Raw genomic sequence first — 23,951 nt, 5'->3', positions numbered from 1 at the left:
ATGGGTTGAGAGCATCATTGCACTGTTCCAAAAGCACTACCCCAGGATTCAATACTGAGGAAAATGTTTTGAAACAGTGAGGAGACCGAACCTTTATGTAGGGCTGCCTACGTATCCTGCCGAGGCAAGAATCAGGTCGAAACATAGTTGGGACCAATTACTAGAATTAAGTGGGATCTGTATGATTTTCATGAGTGGGTGATTATTCTTCAAGAAGAAGTATGACAATGAATGAGAATTATTGGGATATGTGTCTCGGCAGTTGAAGGTTCATGAGAAGAATTACCCTGTTCATGACTTAGAGTTGGCAGCTATTGTTCATGCATTGAAGATTTTGAGGCATTACCTCTACAGTGTGTCGTGTGAGATATTCACAGATCATCAGAGTCTACAGTACTTGTTTAAGCAAAAGGATCTCAACTTGAGGCAGCGGAGGTGGTTAGAACTGTTAAAAGACTATGATATTACCATTTTGTATCATCCCGGGAAGGCCAAATGTGGTGGCCGATGCCTTGAGTAGAAAGGCTATGAGTATGGGTAGCCTTGAATATATTCTAATTGGTGAGAGACCCGTAGCATCAGATGTTCAGGCCTTGGCCAATCAGTTCATGAGGTTAGATATTTCGGAGCCTGGTTGGGTTCTTGCCTGCACAGTGTATCGGTCTTCATTGTATGAGCGCACCAGAGAGCACCAGTGTGAAGACCCCCATTTGCTTGTCTTTAAGGACACGGTGCAGCACGGTGACACCAAGGAGGTTTTTTTTGGAAATGGTGGGGTGTTGCGGATGCATGGTCGGATTTGTGTGCCCAGGAAATGTGGATGGGCTTTGTGAGTTGATTCTTAAGGAGGCCCACAGTTCATGGTATTCCAGTCATCCGGGTGCAGCCAAGATGTATCATGATTTGAGGCAGCATTATTGGTGGAGAAGAATGAAGTAAGATATAGTTGAGTATGTGGCCTGGTGTTTGAATTGCCAGTAGGTGAAGTACAAGCATCAGAGACCTGGCGGTTTGCTTCAGAGACTTGAGATTCCTGAGTGGAAGTGGGAGTGTATTACCAGGGATTTCATTGTTGGGCTCCCACGAACTTTGAAGATGTTCGATGTAGTATGGGTCATTGTGGATAGGTCTACCAAGTCGGTGCAATTCATTTCGGTGGCAGCTACCTATTCTTCAGAGCGGCTGGCTGAGATCTATATCCATGAGATTGTTCATCTTCACGGTGTGCCAGTGTCAATTATTTATGATCAGGGCCGTACAGCGTGAGTTAGGTACACGGGTTGAGTTGAGTACAAAATTTCACCCCCAGACGGATGGGCAGTCCAATCGCGCCATTAAGATCTTTGAGGATATGCTTCGCACTTGTGTTATGGATTTTGGGGGTTCTTGCTGCTCGCGGAGTTTGCCTACAACAATAGCTACCAATCGAGTATTCAAATGGCTCCTTATGAGGCCTTTAAGGGCTTATCTTCTGAAATTATTACACTCATTATATAGCAAAATAATCAGAGATAAGCCCCTGCAAAAATCCTCCCAAATATTGAACACAAACCGTAATTGATTTTCTCTTCTTTTCAAGTTCTAGTTGGAGGAAAACCTAGGGTTTAAAGAACCAAGATAGGATCTAAGATATTCAACAAATAAGGTAAGTATACTTCTCTCTTTCATCCACTTTTTCTGCTGTAAATGTATTGTAAGTCGTTGTATAATTTTAAGAACTCACGGGACGGTGATTGGAAGCCTTGAGTTTGAGATATTCAACTTGTAGTGGACTGTTTGGTGGGCTGTTTCGTGTTGCTGTTGGATTGCATGTTTTGCTACTGTTTTAGAAAGTTTTGGAGGAGAAAGTGTGTGGAGAAACACCACCTAAATGCAGGGTGGTGGGCTGTTCATTCGTCGTAACATTCTTTGGGTTGTTTGACACTACTACGTTGGTCGTTTTGTATATGAAGACATTGGGGTATGTTGGGATATTTTGTGGTATTTTGTTATGGATATAAGGTTGGAAAATGATGTATATATGTTGTTATTGTTGTGTTCTTGCATTGTTGGTGTTGTCTCGAATTGGGAGGAAGTAAATACTATAGGGGAGATGTTGCCCGTTTTTGTCACGCCCCGAACCTGGGGGGCGAGACCGGCACCCGGTGTCTCACCTATCATTGTGTACCGCCTTGCGACTAAGGGACTCGGAACATATAATGTCATACTTTGGTCGCGGCCACATTGCAAGATAATTTGCGAAGCAAAATATGAAACTGAACGGAAGCTAACACTGACTAAACATAAATATAAAGATGGGCCGACAAGGCCGTCGCAACTACTATAGCTGGCAAACCAACAAAATATACATACAAAGTCTACAAGCCCGACATACTGCACTAACTGACATGATATGTCTACAAGCCTCTACTGATAGATGTACTGTGATCGGAACAGGGCCCCGATCTACCCATAACCTATATACATATATACACAAGATGTACACAAAACTCTAGACCCGGCAACTCCGAAGGACGTGGAGCTTACCTATAAAGCTGAACCCGGGCAACACCTACTGAAGAGGTCTACCCATATGTCTTTCTGAACCTGCACGCATGAAATGCAGCATCCTTAGAAAAAGGGATGTCGGTACGAAGTAACGTACCGAGTATGCAAGGCAATAAAATAACTGAAAGCTGAAACTGAACTGATAATATAATAACTAAAAGTAACTGGGATTCAAAGATGATCTGGAGATATACTTACCTGCTGATACTCACTCAACTCTCTCAATATAGTAAATAAAATAGATGTCCAGCCCTATAAGGCTTGGAACGTGTAACTGCTCCGCCGTAGTAGGCTCGCTCATAAGCGCTCGACAATACTAGGCTCTATATCTCGGCCTTGCTAGGCTTGCTCATAGGCTCTCGGCCGCAGTAGGCTCGATATATAACTTACCATCTGATCGGAGATTGCCCAATAGGGGCCTGCCCACCGATTATAGCTCAATGGTGGTGAAAATACTGTAATACTGTATATATATATATATATATATATATATATATATATATATAGACCCTCCGCTCTCTTGACTGGAAGAAGATAATATTCAATTGAATATAAAGTCCCGATAATGGAGAATACTGTAACTTATGTGACTAGGATAATGTATATAAATTCGGGAGTATGAACTTCTCTTTATGCCTCGTTATCAAACACATGTAGTTATGGGATCATGCCAAAATAAAGGAAGGGCTTAACCTTAACATACCTGAACTGATTCTCTTGACAATCCCTTTAACACACGTCAATTGCGACAACATGTAACGGCGGACCGAAGTAGGGGAAAAATCTGTGTGATATTTTTGAGAAAGATTGTATCGTGCTCCCTTAGAATTTACAAATCCCGTTGCTATTACGCATTATAACTTTGTATGAAATTTTTGCTTAAGATCGTTACCTTGATGAATTTAATCCATCTCTCTTAATGAATTTGATCACAATATTGAATAACATTTCTTGTTGAAGCTATCTGTTACTTTGAAGATGTAAGTGTATTTATTTTTGTGAATTAAAGAAGTCTTGAATTCCATCTGTTACTACATGTAGTCATAGGCCTCAATTTTGTGGTTTTGAGAGGCTTTTTATATAAGTAGGTGTGGGCCCCACACTTGGTATGATTAAGCCACATAATCTCACAAATTATGCCACCTTGAAGAATGATTTAAGAGTCATATTTTGTGACTTGTTGGCTGCCACGTTAATCCTCATCCATTCCCAACAAATTAACCACCAACATCTTAATTAATTGTTAATCTCCCACTAAAATCGATATTTACCCGATTATACACATAATTAGGAATTATCTCAAATTACTTAAAATACTACTCGCTTTTAACACACTTTGTACACCTCACTATTATGGTCATGTGGTACCTTGTATGGCACTAGTCCATAAATACCGGATATTTTATCTTGGGCCGTATTTTATCACAAAATGTCAAACTTCGATGAAAATTCATTTTCTTCGATTTGCTTACCCTCTTACCTTCACGAATTTACTTATCACTTGTTTGAAATAGCATAATGCTTATGATCTCAAAATAATCTCATTCCCAAACATACGTCGATTAACTTACGACGGAACTTTAACGTATGAAAATTTGGGATGTAACATCTCATTTCCGAGCTTCCATCAATTTATTTATGGTGTACTTTCGCATACGAAAATATGGGGTGTAACATCATCCCCCCCCTGTGGAACATTCATCCTCGAATGTTAACTGATGCACTTATCATTATCATAACTTATAGCTCTTGTGAATACCTTAATACTCTCCTTGCCATTTAGGCAATTGTTCTGTGAATAAATCCAAAGTCCAGGGTATTCCCACCTATAGGTCTCTTTCTCATACCACGACCCGTGGTTGTAATTCTTCCAATCTCATAATTCTTGCTACCTTCTGTACAGCATGTACGACGTTTTCCTTATATGTGTGCCTATGCGACTCTTCCCTCCAGCTGTTAGCCAATCTCTAGGCCTCACTTTGTGAACATATACAGAGCTTGATAAAATGTCCCTCTAGCATCTATAAGTATAATGAAGTTCATCGCTCGGCACTTTGTTGAACTTACAAATATTGCTATATCTTATTTCATAGACCCGGTTGTCCATTCGTATGACTTTACTGCATGTAGGTAGGTCATACTATACCATAACTCTTACTTCGATTTATCGTTACTGAGGCCTGCTACCAAACTCCATGTTACTCTTTCGCTGCTTATCATATATGTATAAGTCTAAGTCCTTTAATGCTTCCTCATTATTGTTCATCTTAAGAATGACTGCCTACTCTCATCTCATGCTTTGTAATTCTTATCCATCCATTGTTGATTCACCTCAACATTGATCTATAATCTACCGTTGATAACTTGACCTTTTATGTAACACTGCCGCTAGGGCTCACGTCTCATCGGGGACATGTAGAGTAATGAGACTGATCCACCTCATAGCATCCCAATGTGATTTACCTTACGTGGATATTTTAATCCTGTACAATTCATGAAATACTTTCAAATCATTACTCAAGTAAGGTCCAAACGTCATCCTTTATTTATCACAATTACACCCTTATTCTACTAACAGGGCAACATTCCATCTCTTCTAAACGCTATTAGTCTTAGACTCTTTTGAGTTCAATCAGGCTATACTGAGCTTTCTATAACTTAGAGAAACCATCAGGTCTCTCGTTTTTGTGGGCTTAATCCCTAGGACTTATCCATTCTCATCACCTTCTCACTCGCCCTTTCTTATCCTTACTCCTGTCCTCCTAAAACCTTGTCGCTCTACCATACTTTAGCTTGCGACCTACACATATCTATTTATACTACTCGCAACCTTCCTTCAATTTGCTTGCACCATAGATTTCTTTATGTTATTCTGGAACGTCAAGTGAGACATCACATCTTCTCAAACTCTTCTTTACTCTTTTACTAGACCTCTCGATACCTAGAAACCATAGGCTGGAAGATAATCCCAGCGCTTCTAGCCCTCTATTTGAAGTATGAGTTATCCACAACCTTCTGCACTTCAGTATCTCATATGTTATTCACATTTACCTTACTTACCTTAAAATATCGCCTCACATCTTCTATATCTTTCATGACCTCTCTTCCACATAGGTATAATTCACATCCACGACTTAAAGCTCTTTTATAATACTTGCACCTCTGGTGCATACACAACCTAGTGGGAGCTTTATACCGACTTCTTATGAGGCTGGTACTTCTTCTAACTGGCTTTATCGTAGAGCCACTATAGAATATGGCTATTGTAATATCTCTCTTGTACCTCTGATATCTAAGAGTAATCCTGTAATGTTCTCAATCACGAGGTCTATAATTTTCTGTGTCCAATAATCAAACTCCTGATTTACTTCATTGATGTAACTTTTTAGTGTCCTCCTCCTTCTGATAAGTCTTTATGTAGGCTTAAGCTATCTCTCGATCTGCGGCTCATGGTATCACTTATTACTTTTAGCCTTTCATGGGCGCTATGGAATATCCATGATACACTCTTCTAACAATTCAATCCTTTGTCTATGACCTGGACTTAATTATTTCTTTTAACTTATACCAGAATCTTCTATGGTTGTATGATTGTCATCATATACGTTGTATGGATAATACTCCGAAATCTTAAGTGCTTTCATAATGCAACTAACTCTGGATCATTAATTGAATAATTCTTTTCGTTCCTTCTCAGATTTCTTTAAATGTAAGACATTACTTATCCTGGTCTTTTGCCCCCTTATTGCATGCATACTTAGCTTATCTTAATTCCCACACATGTTGGAATTCCATACCACTCATATGATCTTGAATATCACTTCTGATTTTACTTCCCGTTTATTAGCCATGGTAGGTGCCACTTTCTTATGGAGTACATACAATGTCATTGTGAGACTGTTGTTATAAGACCATTCCCTCTTTAGGTCACTGAGCTTAGGTTGGAGCCTTCTTTATTATTTCCTTAGCAAATCTTTGTTGTAGTACTTAGGGATACCTTCTGGCCCTAGTAAAGCTGCGAGCTTATTACATCGTATGCCCAATAGAATTCTTGATGTTCGTACTCACCTATAAAATTCCTTAGTTACTTACCTTCACACTTATGTGCTTGTACGGTTGTTCCTGAACTGAAGTTTTGACTATCTTATTCCAATCTTGTATACCATCTTCTCAAAAGTTGAAGTTGGTAAAGATTTGGTGAATAAATCTGCCGGATTGTCACTTGAACGGATTTGTTACACATCAATGTCACCATTTTTCTGAAGATCGTGTGTGTAGAATAATTTTGGTGAAATGTGCTTCGTTCTATCTCTTTTTATAAATCCTCCCTTCAATTGGGCTATGCATGCAGCAATGTCTTCGTATAAAATTGTGGGTACACTCATACGGTATCTTTAACTACCCCAACTCCTATCTGAATACTTCTCAAGGTCACAATGTCACATCTGCGAGACTGAATTCCCTATGTTGGAGTTCACTCTGTTTATCTTGCACGATCTATTAATTTGTCTGTATCCTCTTATCTAGTCATAACTAGGCTCTTCCTGAATCAACTACTAACTAATTGTTAGCCCACTCTCATATCAATATTCCGCGCAATCTTTCTTGGGTTATTTCTGTTGTCTTAACTTACATCTCATACTGGCTCCTTATTTATCAATAACATCTCGGGAAAGAACACTTACTTCATCTCCTTGACGTCGTGTTTGCATAATGTTCTGGAATCGTAGCCTATCTATAGGCTTTGAATAAGTGCAATCTCATCCCTTTTTCTTTTTTTGTCGCATTCTTCCTTTACCATTCCATAATGACTAGAACCACTTAATTCTGACTTAATACCACATCATTCCATATTCCCCCCTTTAGGAGAGCACTAAGAGTTAGAGATATGACGATCTACCTATAGATGTTTTACCTCTTCAACTTTGGCGTCTTTTTACATTATCGATGACCCTTACTCGCCTTGCAGAAATCCTTCTGTATGAAGGATAACAAAATTTCTTACTCACGAGGGAGACACCTAGTGTAACTGGCACACACAGTCCCTTAAGCTTAACTTTGCTCACATTTCTTGCTTTAGGAAAGCGTCTTCCTAAATGACCATTCTCTGAATTTCTCATGAATCTTCTTCTGTTGTCCATTCTATTATCGCCGGAATGAAATATGAAATTCTCACGATACCGATTATTATCAAATCACTCAGTCCCTAATTCATATTTACTTTATCTTGTTCATCAGTCCATACTGATTTCAATTATTTTAGGAACTAACTTTTCCTTTTGGTGATCACGTTAGAGTCCCGAACTTATTTTTCAAAATGAGGATATGACTTTATGGCTTATATTCTTTTGTTGTCTCAAGGCCTGTTACCTCTCGTCTTTTCCTTCAATTGACTATAGACTCTGTAATACTGTCATCTTTTTGATCTACCGTTGTCATCCATGTATCATATCTTACTCATAATGCTTCATTGACTCTCTTCTTATTTCCCGCTAACATCTATGTCATCACTTTATTCTAAAAACTCGAACAAGACATTCTTTTGCTTCTAGCTCCCCTTGCTCCATTCACTGGCTCTTTGGGTTGCCTAACATTCTCTCTTTACTAGGGACGGGAGCCATACTAAGGTAATATTTATCCCTTCAAGGCTTCCAGTGCCTGTCTTTGCAAAAAAAAAAAAATTGAACACCCTAGTGTTCATATCTAGTTGTACTATTCTAGAATGCACCATCTGGGCGTATCACAAAGAGATCTATTAGCACCTTTGTAATATCCTTCGGAAATGTCAACTAAAACAACCAATCCATTCACCATTTTGGGTTACTCTAATCCCAGTCGGATCCTGATATCCCGTCCTGTCTTAAACCATATTTGCTAGCTCCCATAGGGCATAACTGAGATCAGTGTGGCCAATTGTACATACCTCTGTTACTATTGTAGGTAACACAAAATGCTTATATCTCTTTTCTTGAATTATAGATAATGATCATATTCACCAACTGGCTACCTCGTTCCCTTCTTCACCTTGCTTCTTTTACTTGTTGAAACTTGTATCTATCTTTTGAATCTCTTATTTCTTTTCACCATATGGGTGAATAGATATTCTTGCCTTAAGGATCCTTATCAAGAAGTTTACATATCTTAGTACGCACATGATCTACTAAAGACCATACATTTACTCATCATAAACATGATGCAAAATCGAGTTCCTCTGACTCAACTCTTCCACAGCCATATCTCTTACCAACCGTCTTTTTGGATGAAGGTATCATCGTATTATGAATACGATTGGGTTTAGGAAATTGAGTTATTACAACAGAGCTCTACCACCCAATCTAGAGTAAGAAGAAAGAGTGACATTCCTAAATGCCCTATAGCCTCCCGCTTATAAGTGCGGTGCATAACACACCCATAAACAAGACTCTACTAGACACGACTTGTAGACTCCCTAGGACAGAACTACTCTGATACCACTTTTGTCACACCTCGAACCTGGGGGGCGAGACCGGCACCCGGTGCCTCACCTATCCTTGCGTACCAACTTGCGACTAAGGGACTCTAAATATATAATGTCATACTTTGGCCGTGGACACATTGCAAGACAAGTTGCGAAGCAAAATATAAAACTGAACAGAAGCTAACGCTGACTAAACATCAATATAAAGCTGGGCCGACAATGCCGTCACAACTACTATAGCTGATAAACCAACAAAATATACATACAAGGTCTACAAGCCCGATATACTGCACTAACTGACAGGATATATCTACAAGTCTCTACTGATGGATGTACTATGATCGGAACAGGGCCCCGATCTACCCATAACCTATATACATATATACACAAAATGTACATAAAACTCTAGACCCCGTAACTCCGAAGGACACGGAGCTTACCTATAAAGCTGAACTCGGGTAACACCTACTGAGGAGGTCTACCCGTCTGTCTGTCTGAACCTGCATGCATGAAATGCAGCGTCCCTAGAAAAATGGACGTCAGTACAAAATAACGTACCGAGTATGCAAGGTAATAAAATAACTGAAAGCTGAAACTGAACTGATAATATAATAACTGAAAGTAACTAGGAGTCAAAGATGATCTGGAGATACACATACCTGCTGATACTGACTCAACTCTCTCAATATATTAAATAAAATAGATGTCCGGCCCTATAAGGCTCGGAATGTGTAACTGCTTTGCAGTAGTAGGCTCGCTCATAGGCGTTCAGCCATACTAGGCTCTGTATCTCGGCCATGCTTGGCTCGCTCATAGGCGCTCGGCCGCAATAGGCTCAGTATATAACTTACCATCTGATCAGAGGTTGCCCAATAGGGGCCTTCCCACTGATTATAGCTCGATGGTGGTGAAAATACTTTAATACTGTATATATATATATATACCCTCTGCTCTCTTGACTGGAAGAAGATAATACTCAATTGAATATAAAGTCCCGATAAGGGAGAATACTGTAACTTATGTGACTAGGATAATGTATATAAATTTGGGAGTATGAACTTCTCTTTATGCCTCGTTATCAAACACATGTAGTTATGAGATCATGCCAAAATGAAGGAAGGGATTAACCTTCACATACCTGAGTCGATTCTCTTGACAATCCCTTTAACACACGTCAATTGCGACAAAATATAACGGCAGACCGAAGTAGGGGGAAATCCGTGTGATATTCTTGAGAAAGATTGTACCTTGCTCCCTTAGAATTTGCAAATCCCGTTGCTATTACGCAGTATAACTTCGTATGAAATATTTGCTTAAGATCGTTACCTTGCTGAATTTAATCCATCTCTCTTAATGAATTTGATCACAATATTGAATAACTTTTCTTGCTGAAGATATCCGTTACTTTGAAGATGTCAATATCTTCATTTTTGTGAATTAAAGAAGTCTGGAATTCCATTCGTTACTACATGTAGTCATAAGCCTCAATTTTGTGGTTTTAAGAGGCCTTTTATATAAGTGGGTGTAGGCCCCACACTTGGTATGATTAAGCCACATAATCTCACAAATTTGCCACCTTGAAGAATGATTTAAGGGTCATATTTTGTGACTTGTTAGCTTGCACGTTAATGCTCATCCATTCCCAACATATTAACCACCAACATCTTAATTAATTATTAATCTCCCACTAAAATCGATAATTCCCCTATTATCCACATAATTAGGAATTATCTTAAATTACTTAAAATACTACTCGCTTTTAACACTTTGTACACCTCACTATTATGGTCATGTGGTACCTTGTATGGCACTAGTCCATAAATACTGGGTATTTTAGCTCGGTCCGTACTTTATCCCAAAATGTCAAACTTCGATGAAAATTCATTTTCTTAGATTCGCTTACCCTCTCACCTTCGCGAATTTACTTATCACTTGTTTGAAATAGCATAATGCTTATGATCTCAAAATAATCTCATTCCCGAACTTACGTCGATTAACTTACGAAGAAACTTTAACGTATGAAAATGTGGGATGTAACATCTCATTTCCGAGATTCCATCAATTTATTTATGGCGTACTTTCACGTACGAAAATATGGGGTGTAATAGATTTAATATAAAATATGCTTGTCGTTCGTTGTACGATAGTTGTACCTTTCATAACTTAATGATAGTATTATTATCATTGTTGTAGATTAAGGTGCGAAGAGGCGAGTTCAACGTAGTTATTGGAAAGATTGTGATAAGGTATGTTAAGGCTAAACCCTTCCTTCATTTTGGCATGATCCCATAACTCCATGTGTTTGATAACGAGACATAAAGAGAAGTTCGTACTCCTGAATTTATGTATATTATCCTAGTGTCATAATTTATAGTATTATCCCTTATCGAGACTTTATATTCAGTTTAGTATTGTCTACTTTCAGCATACAAAGTAGAGAGTCTATATAAATACAACATTACAGTATTTTCACCACCACCGAGCTATAATCGGTGGGCCTATGAGCAACCTCTGATCAGATGGTAAGTTATATACCGAGCCCACTTTGGTCGAGCGCCTATGAGCGAGCCTAGAATGGCCGAGATACCGAGCCTAGTATGGCCGAGCACCTATGAGCGAGCCTACTATGCCCGAGCAGTTACACGTTCCGAGCCTTATAGGGCTGGACAACTATTTTACTTACTATATTGAGAGAGTTGAGTCAGTATCAGTAGGTAAGTATATCTCCAGATCATCTTTAACTCCCAGTTACTTTCAGTTATTATATTATCAGTTTAGTTTCAGCTTTCAGTTATTATATTTCCTTACATACTCGGTATATTATTTCGTACTGATGTACCTTTCCTGGGGAAGCTGCATTTCATGCATGCAGGTTCGGATAGACAGACTGGGAGACCTTCTCCATAGGTGTTGTCCATGTTTAGCTTGATCGGTAAGCTCCACGTCCTTTGGAGTTGCCGGATCTAGGGTTTTGAGTACATATTGTGTATATATGTATATATATTATGGGTAGGTCGGTTCCTTGTTCTGACCATAGTACATCCATCAGTAGAGGCTTGTAGACATATCCTGTCAGTCAATGCAGTATGTAGGGCTTGTAGGCCTTGTATGTATATTTTGTTTTGATTTGTCAACTGGAGTAGTTATGATGGCCTAGCTTTATATTGATGTTAAGTCAGAGCTAGTCTTCATTCAGTTTTATATTTTGTTTCACAAATTGAATTACAATGTGGCCCTATGGCCAAAGTATGACATTGTATGTTCAGAGTCTTTCAGTCTCACATTGATACGCTCGGTTAAGTGAGGCACCGGGTACCGGTCTCTCCTCCCCAGGTTTGGGGCATGATAGTTTCCATGCTCTGGATGTATCACGCTTATCTATCCCATATATTAGATTTCAGCTCAGTCTAATTAGACAAGGATTTCACTTATGAGGAGGAGTCGGTGGCTATTCTAGCATGGCACGTCTGGAAGTTGAGGTCTAAGAGTTATCGTTCTGTGAGAGTGTAATGGAGAGTCGAGGCAACTATGTGGGAGTCCGAGTCCGATATGCGGAGTAGATACCCCCACCTTTTCACCAGTCGAGGTACTTTTCTATGTCCGTTCAAGGACGAACGTTTCTTTTAGAGGTAGAGAATATGATGGCCCAATAGGTCGTTTAGCATTTTAGCCCATATTTCTGTGTTCTGAGACCTCTATTAGCTCCACTTAGTGTTTCTCGATTGGCATGCGTAGTCCGTGTCTTTTTCCGAAAAGATTTTATGTGAAAATTTGAATAAAATATGTTTTTTAGCTTTAAAAATGACAAAATGTTAACTACGGTAAACATTTTATGCAAACGATGCCAGATCTGTATTTTGATAATCTCGGTGGATCGGTATCGTGATTTTGGACTTGGGTGTATGCCTGAAATTGAATTCAGAAGCCCGTAACTTGAATTGACTTGATTTGTCAAAAACTAGTAACTTGAAGGTTTAAAGACTTCCTAGGTTTGACCGTAGGTTTACTTTTTGGCTACCGGATTCAGATTTTGGTTTCGGGACTTGGTATAGGTTCATTTTACTATTTAGAAGTTTTCTACAAATTTTGGTGCAAAACAGAGTTGGTTTGACAGAATTCGGACGTTCGGTTGTGAATTTGGAAGTTCTTGAGTTTCTTTGAAATTTTGATGCATTTTTATGTCTGATTTGTAGTTCTAGGTGTTATTTTGATATTTTTATCTTGCGAGAGAGTTCATATGATGTTATTACACTTGTGTGCATGTTCGGTTTGGAGCCCGAGGGGCTCGAATGAGTTTTGGATAGTCTACGGGTCATTTTTGGACTTAGAATTGTAGGTTTCCGTTACTTGCTGGTATTTGATGCTATGTGCTTCGCGATCGTGAAGGGGAACTGGTATAGGGATGGAGCTCTTCTACGCAAATGAGGAGTACTGGTCACGAACGCGGAGCAGTGGAGAGACTACCCCTCGTGAACGCGAAGGTTTAAGGGGATTCTGAGGGAGGCAGGTGGTTACCCTTAGCAAACGTAGGCATTGGCTCGCGAATGCGAAGGCAGGGGGAGCAAGCCATCACGAACGCGGAGGGTTTCTCATGAACGTGAAGGCCATTTGGGCCGCTGTGCATCACAATCGCATCAGATGTCTCGCGAGCGCGAAGAACACCTGACGCCTAGTGATTTCAAGTTTCAAAAATTGGGATTCTTCTCATTTTTCACTATTTTCAAGTTTGAGCTCAGCCTAGAGGCAATTTTGAAGAGATTTTTCATCCCAAATTTATAGGTTAGTTCATTTTAGCTTGTTACCTTAGATTACCTTAAACACCGATTGATTTTAACCTTTAATCAATGCTTTTTCATGGTAGAAATTAGGGATTTAGGTAGAAATTGGGGATTTTGAGAAATTGAGATTTAGACCTCAAACTGAGGTCGGATTTCGAAACTAGTCACATAACCAGGCTCGGGGGTGAATGGGTAATTGGGCTTTGATCCGAATCTCGAGTTTTGACCAAGCGAGCTCGGGGTTGACGTTTGTTGATTTTTTCCAAAATCATTAAAGATTGAATCTTTTTCACTCGTGAGTAGTTTCTAAAGCCTATTTTGAATTATTTGAACTATATTTGGTTAGACTTGATTGATTTAGAGGCTAATTCTAGAGGAAAAGTCGCGGTTGAGCATTGATTTGGTTGCAGAGTGAGGTAAGTGTCGTGGTTGACCTTGACTTGAGGAATTAGGACTTATTGGTCTATTTTCTACGTGTTTTATGTATGGGGACAACGTATATGTGAGGTGACGAGTATCTATGCATTGTCATTGGGCTAAAGCATGCGGGTGGAAATTGTTTCTTTGTATTTTATTGCTTCATTGATTATGTTTTCCATGCTTAGGTTAGATTATTACTTCTTTTAATTATTCATTTCATATTTATTGCTTATTTCAAAGATGTTAATATTTGAAAGTTTAGTGTGATATCATGGCACCATAATTGAAGTGAAATTGTTTCCCGCCTTGCTTTTATTATTCGGATTTGTATTGTTGCTTGGTGAGGAAGATAGAAAAGCACGAAGGGTGTTGTCGTGCCTTTAGTAAAAGCATGAAGGGTGATATCATGCCATTTCATTTATGATGTTACATGGTGAGGATGAGAGTAGAAGCACGAAGGGTGTGCTGTGCCATTTTCATATCATTACCTTATTTGATTTCTGGTTTTGTTGTTGCTTATTTCAGAAGATGTTATTTGGTGATTTCGTACTTGCCATTTTTATGATATTTCCCCTTTCGCATGTCCCCTCCCAGTTAATATTTTATCGTTCTACTTGTTATTTTGCTGCTTTATATATATATATATATATATATATATATATATATATATATATATATATGTGTGTGTGTGTGTGTGTGTGTGTGTGTGTGTGTGTGTGTGTGTGTTGTAGTTTGTTGTAGAGGGTTTTTACGTAGGTGTCTTGTCATAGCCTCGTCACTACCTCATCGAGGTTAGGCTCGAGACTTACGGAGTACATTGGGTCAGTTGTACTCATGCTACACTTCTATACTTCTTGTGCAGATGCTGGTATTGGGCCCAGCAGTGCTTAGAGATGCGTCGGCCCGGATCACATTCACTTCAGAGACTTGAGGTAGATCTGCTGGCATTCGCAGACCTTAAGTCCCCTTCCATTTCCTATCTTTACTGTTTATCTCCTTTGAACAGTAGTATTTATTTCAAACTATGCTTATACTTTCCTGAGCCGGGGGTCTATTGAAAACACCCTCTCTATCCTCACAAGGTAGGGGTAAGGTCTGCGTACACACTACCCTCCCCAGACCCCACGATGTGGGATAATACTGGGTATGTTGTTGTTGTTGTATGCTTGTAGACTTCTAGTTGCTCATGTACCTGTGACTCCGTATTTCTGGGAGTAGTCAGCATCGCATCACTTTTATTCACTTTGTTAAACTTGGAAATTATTTCTCGTTTAATGCCATTACTTTGAATTAATTATTAAAAGTTTGTTAATTTCTTTATTAACGTCGTCTTGCCTAGCAAGTGGATGTTAGGCACCATCACGGTCCCGAGGTTGGGTATTCCGGGTCATGACAATGAGCATGTGATTTTGGGATCTTATGTCTGGTAGTGTCCCTATTGGGAGAATTGATGGCTCTGTGAGTGGAAAAATGTAATGACCCGGCCGATTGTTTTGAGTTTTAGCATTTCATTCGGCAGTTTTAGACCTTGATTAGCTTCATATGCGAAATTATGACTCGCATCCATGATTGGTTTTGATTTTTGAGAGGTTCGGAGTTATTTGGAAGAGTAATTCTCACTTCAGAAGCTTTAAGTTAGAAGAGTTGGCCAAGTTTAAACTTTTGACGTAACAACTTCAAAATTGGGATGTGATGGTTTCAATAGGTTTGTGTGGGGATTTTGGACTTGGGCGTATGTTCATATTTGAATTTTGATGTTCCTAGAAGGTTTTAGCTCTATTGGTCGAAAGTTGGAAATTTGAAGAATTGGAGAGTTCACAAGTTTGACCGAGAGTTAACTTTGATAGTATCGGGTTCAGATTATTATTACAGAACTTGGAATAGGTTCGTTTTGTCAATTGGAACTTGTGTGCAAAGTTTGGTTGTAATCCGGAATGTCTAAGTGTGGTTTGGACGAATTTAGTGAAGTTTGAAGGTTTGAAAGTTAATAGAAGGATCCTGACCTTCGCTTCTTGGTTTTTATGTTATTTGTAGTGTTTGGAGCCCTTGGATAAGTTTGGATGAGGTCCCGAGGGTCTCGAGTGTGACCCAGGGTGGTTTGTAGATTAATTTTCCCTGTTTTGCATGGCTGGTCATCTGGTGTTTCCGATGTGCATCACGTTTGTGCTCTTAGATCGCGTTCGCATAGGGTGATTTTTGGTCAGTGGAATTCTGTTCCACGCATTCTCAACTTGAAGTCACGTTCACGGAGTATTAAGGATGATGTCTATCAGGTTCGCATAAGTGTCTTCGCGTTCCCGAAGTGCTGGAGAAAATTGATCAGCAGCCTTTCGCGTTCGCGCGTGGTATAATGTGTTCGCGTAGTGAGAGACTAGTTGTCCTTCTTGTTCGCATGGTTCATGTCACGTTCGCGATGATGAGTTTTTGGGCGCTAGGTTTTTGGTTATTTGCGAACGTGGGATTGAGGTCGTGTTCGCAAAGAGTATTGTTGGGCAGTGCACTTAAGTTGCCATTTTTGGGATTTTACCCATTATTTCATAATTTGAGCCCTAGACTTCGAGAAAAGGAGATTTTGAAGAGCAATTTCCCTACTTCCTTGGAGGTAAGTGACTTTCACTTGGATTTTGTTTTATATATTGATTACCCATGGATTTCTACACCTAAAACTTGGAATTTTTAAAGGAAATGGGGGGGGGGTGTTTGCCCACACTTTAAGAAAGTGTATTTTGGGGATTTGAGTGCCAATTTGTACTCCGTTTTGGAAACTAATTGCATATTTTCACTCGGCACGTTATAGGTCATCGGATTTTTGTATTGGGTTTCGAATTTCAAGCACGTGGGCTTGGGTTGACCTTTCTTGACTCTTGAGAATTTCTTCAAAGATCGAAGCTTTATGGATTGAGATCACTTCCTATAGCATTGTTGACTTCCTTTTATGATGATTGGCTTGGATTTGCGCGATTGGAGGCCTAGATTGGTGTTTTTGATGCGATTCGAGGTTGAAAACTAACCCAGGATAGGTAAGCATCTTGCCTAAGTTGGTTTGAGGATAATTTCCTATTGGCTATGGTATTTGATATATGTTGGGGGTGACGTACGTACGTGGTGACAAGCGTATATGCGTACACCGTGCTTATTCAGGACCCGGGTAGACTTTAGGCTATTATATGCCTTGTTTTGCTATCATGAATTTTTGATATCATGTTTTCTTCATTTGTATGACTACATGAGCTATTATTCATGTTAGAACCCAAGTCTAGGTTATTCGCTTATCTGTTTGAGACATGATAGGACTATTTTTGCTATATTGAGCTATTTGCCTTAGTCGTAGTCATACTTTCATCCATGATATTATATCTGCGTGTTATATCTCTGTCTCTTTGCACTTTTTATATGTTATCTCATATGTTGTTGGTGTCCTTGTATGTGGCACGAGTTTGAACTGAATTGTGGTTTGTTGGTATATTACGTGTGGTATATTGAACTATATTTCTGCAAGATATTGGCATATGGAGAATTTAGCTGATTGATGACTAATCTTGGGCTATAGAATTGTGTTGGTATTTATAGTAAGGTGACACGAGCATCAGGCTCTATGTTGAGCTGAGTGGTATTGATAGCAAGGTAACGCATGCAACACATAATGGGTTGATTGATATTGATCATTGACCTTTGATCCGATCAGTGCTTGGATTAAAATCCACCTCTATAGAGTTGGGTATTAACCTGTGGGTGCAGAAGCACATGGGTTATACAAGTTCTTGGAGAGGGACTTATGCCAGGCACTCGTACAATGCTGAGTGTGTGTATGTGTGTGTGTGTGAGGGTCCATGGGCTTTGAGCCAGGAACCATGAGTGTGCTGAGAGTATGATCGAGGGGTACTTGTGCCAAGAACCATGTATATGTTGAGATTGTATATACATAATGACTTAACTGTGATATTGTTGATTTGGCACGTATATTTGACGTGCAGGCATAGAGATGTATTTTCCTCATGCTTGTTGGTATTTGATGTCTCTATTAGATATGTGGAATTTGAAATCTCAGTTTATCTTGATAAATCCCTATCTAACTGATTTCATGACTTGACTGATAATCATAGAACATGCTTGTTTCTCCTCCTATTATGTTAAGATGAGCTTGTTATTATTTAAGATGCTTTTCTTTGTATGCTTATTTTCTGCTATTATTGTTGTTGTTGATTATGGAAAAGTGAGCTTCGGACCTTGCCAAGCTCGTCACTACTTTCATCCCGAGGTTAGGCTTGATACTTATTGAGTACATGGGGTCGGCTGTATTCACACTATACTCTGCACTTCGTGGGCAAATCCAGGTGTTGTTGATCATGGTAGTTGCCCGCAAGCCGGATTCAGATTAGTCAGAGATTTTGAGGTAGCATTGTTGTTTCGTTCGCAGGGCTTGAAGTCTCTTTCCTTATTTAATTTTAACACTATTTAGTCTTTTGCTCACTATTGTATTTGACCTTGTATTTACTTATTCTATAGAGCTCATATACTCGATGACACAAGATCAAAACCTATTTTTCAGTTGTAACGTCATTGATTTCAGTTATTTATATTATTCTGCATTTGAGACTACTTCATTTTGTTATTCAAGTTTATTTATGCATACTGGTTGTTGTCTTGTCTAGCAAGCAGTGTTAAGCGCCATCACGACTCCGGTGGGTTTTTGGGTCGTGACACAACATAGCTACGCGATGAATAATATGTGACTAAGGACTACTCTTAGATAGTATGGATGTGATGAGGAGGATTTGCCTGAGATGCAGAAGGGAATATGGAAGTTTGATTATCACCTTGACGTACAATACAGTCTTAGGTTGTGAGTGTGTTAGTGGCCATTTCAGTTGTTCATTTATGGAATGAAGTGGATTCTTATATCTTGATGACAAGTGTAGACTCGGGAAGATTAATTGACTGCACAATGGGTGTTGATTTGAAGCTAAGCATGTGGATTATCTTCTGCGAAAAGGTTTGAAGTTGTATTAATCTTATGAGGTTTCTATGAAGAGTTTTCCTTCTATCCAGTGGAATGCATGTGCTATAATTAGAGTTTGGATCGCTTGAGGAAGTGGGAACGATTGCCACGAGGATGAGTAAACATTGGCAGATGATTTGGAATGTGTGTGATTGGTGCTATATAAGCTTATGAGAAATTCAGCTGACTAATAATGCGAGACCAAGGAAGTTAAGAAAGTAGAATATTGTGGGATATCAGATGATGTATATTGTGGATTCGAGCCAAGTGGGGGAATCTACAAACGATGATCGGGGTCATTTGGGCACACGGTGTTGTAATTTTCTGGACTAAGGTATACTTATAGATCAGTTATGACTTAAACAGGGTGATTTCAAGGATGATTCGAGAAAGTGGTTTGATGGATGCATGATGTACTATACTTTATGGGTATGAAGATCTTGGAATGATTCAAGTTTGATAGTCATTATGGATGTAGTTTGCAAGGAGAAAGGATTCAGTCAATTGCTTAAGGATGAGGTTGCTTCTTAAAGTAATTGTATGATAATGGAGCACAAGTTGTTCAACGCATTTTGGTTGTACATTGGAGATTAGAGTAGAGTGGATGACTATCGAGAAGGTTCTAATGGGTTCAAGATTCTATGTGGTATCTAAAGATTCCTGGATTTGTGTATGGCTAAGACTTAAGATTTGCATCGGATGGTGCCAGGACTTGCAGTAATTCTGTATCATTATTGATTCAACGTTGTAGTATTAGAGAGGTGAAAGAAATAGCTTCATATTCACAGGAGGTCTCTTCAGAGTGGACATTTCGATTTGAGGTCCTATTGGGTGCACGAGAGGGAATAAAGTGGTTTACAAGTCTTAGGACGATGTGGTTTTATGTTGGGATCACTTAGGATGTGTTTCGATTGAGGTCCATAGTGTAATGAAAAAGAAAAGTGTTATCATGAAGGCAAGTCCAAAGGAATTTGAAGAAGTTGGGTTAGTTTAGTAGTGGCTGATCAGCATGGCAATACAAATGATTGGTTCTTTTTGGTATGATAAGGCTTTACAGGTGTTTTGTGGCAATACTCTTGGTTTGGTAGTATGCGTGACTTGGTTGATTTAGAGGGCTTCAATTTTGATGGCTTGGTTCTGTGCAATGGGTTCCTAAGAGTTTATGATGGTCTTGATCACAACTTAAGATTGGTATATTCTACGAGTATTAGAAGTTTATCGTGCGTTGTGATATTCTCCTGAATTGAGTTAAGTGGAAGGGTTCTGGTTGATAGAGTATTTATTATACTTGTGATTCATAACTAATAATGAGATTCTTATATTATCATATTATAATATGATAGAGGCAGTGAGCCGCGAGGCATTGGGATTGAAAGGGGCAAGGTTGCGGTCCAGTTTTGAAAGGAAGATCATGAGTTCTAGACAGCATAAGAGATTTCATATGTTTGAGAGAATGATAGCAATATCGTATATCGTCTGAGAAGGGTGTATGTTGTAGAAGACACATTATGTATTGATTCGCGGATGCTTGACTAGTGCTACATGGTCACTGATAACCATCGATGTTCAGGTTTTGCTACTCGACACGGAGGATTTATGGAAGTAATTCTCAAGATGAGATTGCTTATGCATGTCATAACAGTTATTTAAGTGGTAGAGGTAGAGGCGAGGTATGGAGATTCTTGTATTCATGAAGTTTAGAGATTCAATTTTCGAGAGACGGACTATCCCTCGGGTTGCAGGTTCTGAAAGTGTGCTCAGGATTGGATAGTTGATGGTAAGTATCATGGATAGTGCCGCTGTGGACTTTTGGAAGGATATTTACCTATTTTGGAATATTTTTGAGATGGCTTGAGGGCCTATGGGTAGCCTAACGAGAATGTGTATCCTACATTGGGTTGGATTTGCTTACTCAACGCAACATTTGCTGTGGTGTTTCATCGAGTGGAATTGATTTTTACTCATGTCCTGATCTACTTCATGTGTTACTCTCTTATGCTATGATGGGTTGTGAGATAACTTGATTATTCACATGTATGTTATGGTTATATTTAGGCGTGTGACTCTATATGAGTGATATGGATCTAGGAATATTGAGCTGCTTATTGCACCTTAGTCGTGCTTACCTTCTTCATAGGTCATTATACTATCTGTCTCCCCATGGTTATGTTTTATGCACTTTTACGTGTTTGTTGTTGATACACGTGTGTTTGTTGATTTTGAGCATTATGGCTCGATGGGTATTCCAGGTAGATTGATATGTTTGGATTGGGTTACGCGTTGCATCGGAGCTATAGTTGTATATGATTCCTTGGGCTTACTCCTTGTGATTTGTTTCTCTCTTGTGAGGTGGATTCATAGAATTGTGCCTTTGCGGTTGTATCTGTTAAACTTGTTGAACAGTTCTCTTATTTGGTTCTCTTTCCACTATTGGTCACATTCGAGTTGTTGCTTGTGTGGTGCACGAATTGCATCGTATGTGGTTCTAGGTGGCATTTGGCATGGCATGCCGGTTGTTTACGGTCAATTTTGACCCTCCCTTTTAAAAATAATTTATTTATACTTAATAATTTACAATAAATATTTTGAAAGTATTTTCTATCAATAAATGCCTATTAACAAAAATTAACTAAGTATTAGTTTTGAAATTAAAATTTTAGTATTAGTATTATATAACTACAAATATACTTACTATTTTAAGATTATTAAAATAACCTTTAGGCTTTATAATTAATTTAACAAATTACTCCTCAATTTCTAATTAATTAGACTACTATGTGAATAATTTGAATTAAATATTTTGTAAGTAGTGGATTACAATAATAGTATATTTGACAATTATAATTTCCACTATATTTTATTAAAAATAATTAAATTTATTTAAATTAATTTCGAAAGGTTTAAAAGCCAAATGGCTATGGTTGCAATTCTTTAATTAAATGAGAATTGGCTATTTTTTAAACCAATTTTGGCCCAATGCACCAGCTGAATCCGAAAAATGACCCAGGTCCAATTCCCTCACTCTCCACCTTGGCAATCCATGCTACTCTCGTTGAACCAATCTGGTCCTGCCACGTCTCCCGTCTCCTACCCTCACAAAATAAACACAACAAATCTGGGCCGTCTGTTTCTTAGATCAACGGCCCACGACTTTTAACCTCATCTCCTCTTTAATGTTTAACATCCAGAGATTTAATCTCGATAGTTGAATCACAAGGATCCAATGACCACAACATTTTCCCACAAAAACCTTTTAAACACCAAAATACCCCCTCACTCTTAATTCGGAGACGACCCCCCAATCTCCTAACCGTAATCTCGTTTGACACTCCCACAACTGCCTCCCTTTCCTCTTTACCTCTTTCTTCTCTCGATCTCTCATGAACATTAATCAACAGACCTTGCACACATCCGTGCAAGGTCATGAAATCTCACAAATCGTCCTCTCCTGCTTCCCTATCCACGAATCCCGCTGACTTTTCCTTTTTTGTTCTTCAAATCTGAACTGTCAGATTCTGAACCTTAGCATCGAGACACCATTTCATCTTTTTCCTCAAGTCCAACTGGCAATATCAATAGCTTCATCCCTAGGCTATGAAGCTTGAGATTTTATTTCCACTTCAGTGATTGGATTTCAAAACCCTAGACTAATCGGTGCAAGGTCGAATCCTCAGGGATTCTTTGTGCTCAGTCAAAATTAGTGGCATGCATGGCCACTTTACAGCATTATCATCAATATTCTTGGTCCAGAGGTCAAGCGCAGAGATCTTTGGACATTGGGCCTTTATCCGGTGGTTTTTGTTCTCAACGGGTAGTCTTCCTCCCTCAGGTAAAAGCTATCCTTGTTCTCACCTCTGTCATCTCTGATTTCACTCGAGTTTGCTCACGTCATCCACTCTCCGTCATCTTCCACTATCTTAACTTTGAATCTGTAACCTAGGGCATTGATTGCCACAATAAATAGAGCTTTGAATGCTCTCGCCTAATAGACCTAACAAGAACAAAAATCCCTAATATGAGTATCAAATATCACTGATATTCGGCTAAAAGTATGTATATTTATATGCATATTGCCTCCTATTTTAGTCATATTTCGTAGATTTTGGATGTGTAATGTAATGAGTTGTGCTAATTAGTGGTATTTTTATGTGTAAGAATCATCCGGAGACAATTTGGGACGAATGTGCGTGAATTGAAGCGAAAAGGGGAAGAAAGGGAAAAAAGTCACAAAGTAGTGCCACAGGAAGCGAGGGGCACTACCTGTGGCGCACAAGTCAGGAGCTCCAAATTTCTAGCATCAGGGCTAGTTCCCCATGCTACCCTGGGTGCTGGTGACGTGAAGTTATCCCATTTCGTCCGGGACTTGGTTATTTCGACCCCAAGACGCCCCCAACTCATATAAAAGCAAACCTAAACCTATTTTGGCAGGGGGAGACGTGACTTTGAGAGAAAAACAAAAGTACGAAACACTCGGGAGCATGAAATTCATCAATTCTTCCATCCTTCATCTAGTATTCATATCTTTTATGTGTACAAACAATATTTTGATTATTGTTGTGAATATGAGTGGATAAAAACCTTATTATTCTGAGGTTATGGGTCATTTCTGACTATTGTAAAATGACGGTTGATTGTTTTGCTTGACTTTATCATCGTAATTTGTTTATTCAATCTTGTACATAATTATTTTGTTGCATAGCTAACAATAGAGTACTATGTATGAATTTATAGTTGAACCCGAAAGTGGGAA

The sequence above is a fragment of the Nicotiana tabacum genome, chromosome 15, assembly GCF_000715075.1.
Source record: "Nicotiana tabacum cultivar K326 chromosome 15, ASM71507v2, whole genome shotgun sequence".
NCBI lineage: Eukaryota > Viridiplantae > Streptophyta > Magnoliopsida > Solanales > Solanaceae > Nicotiana > Nicotiana tabacum.
This window is presented reverse-complemented; position numbering follows the sequence as displayed.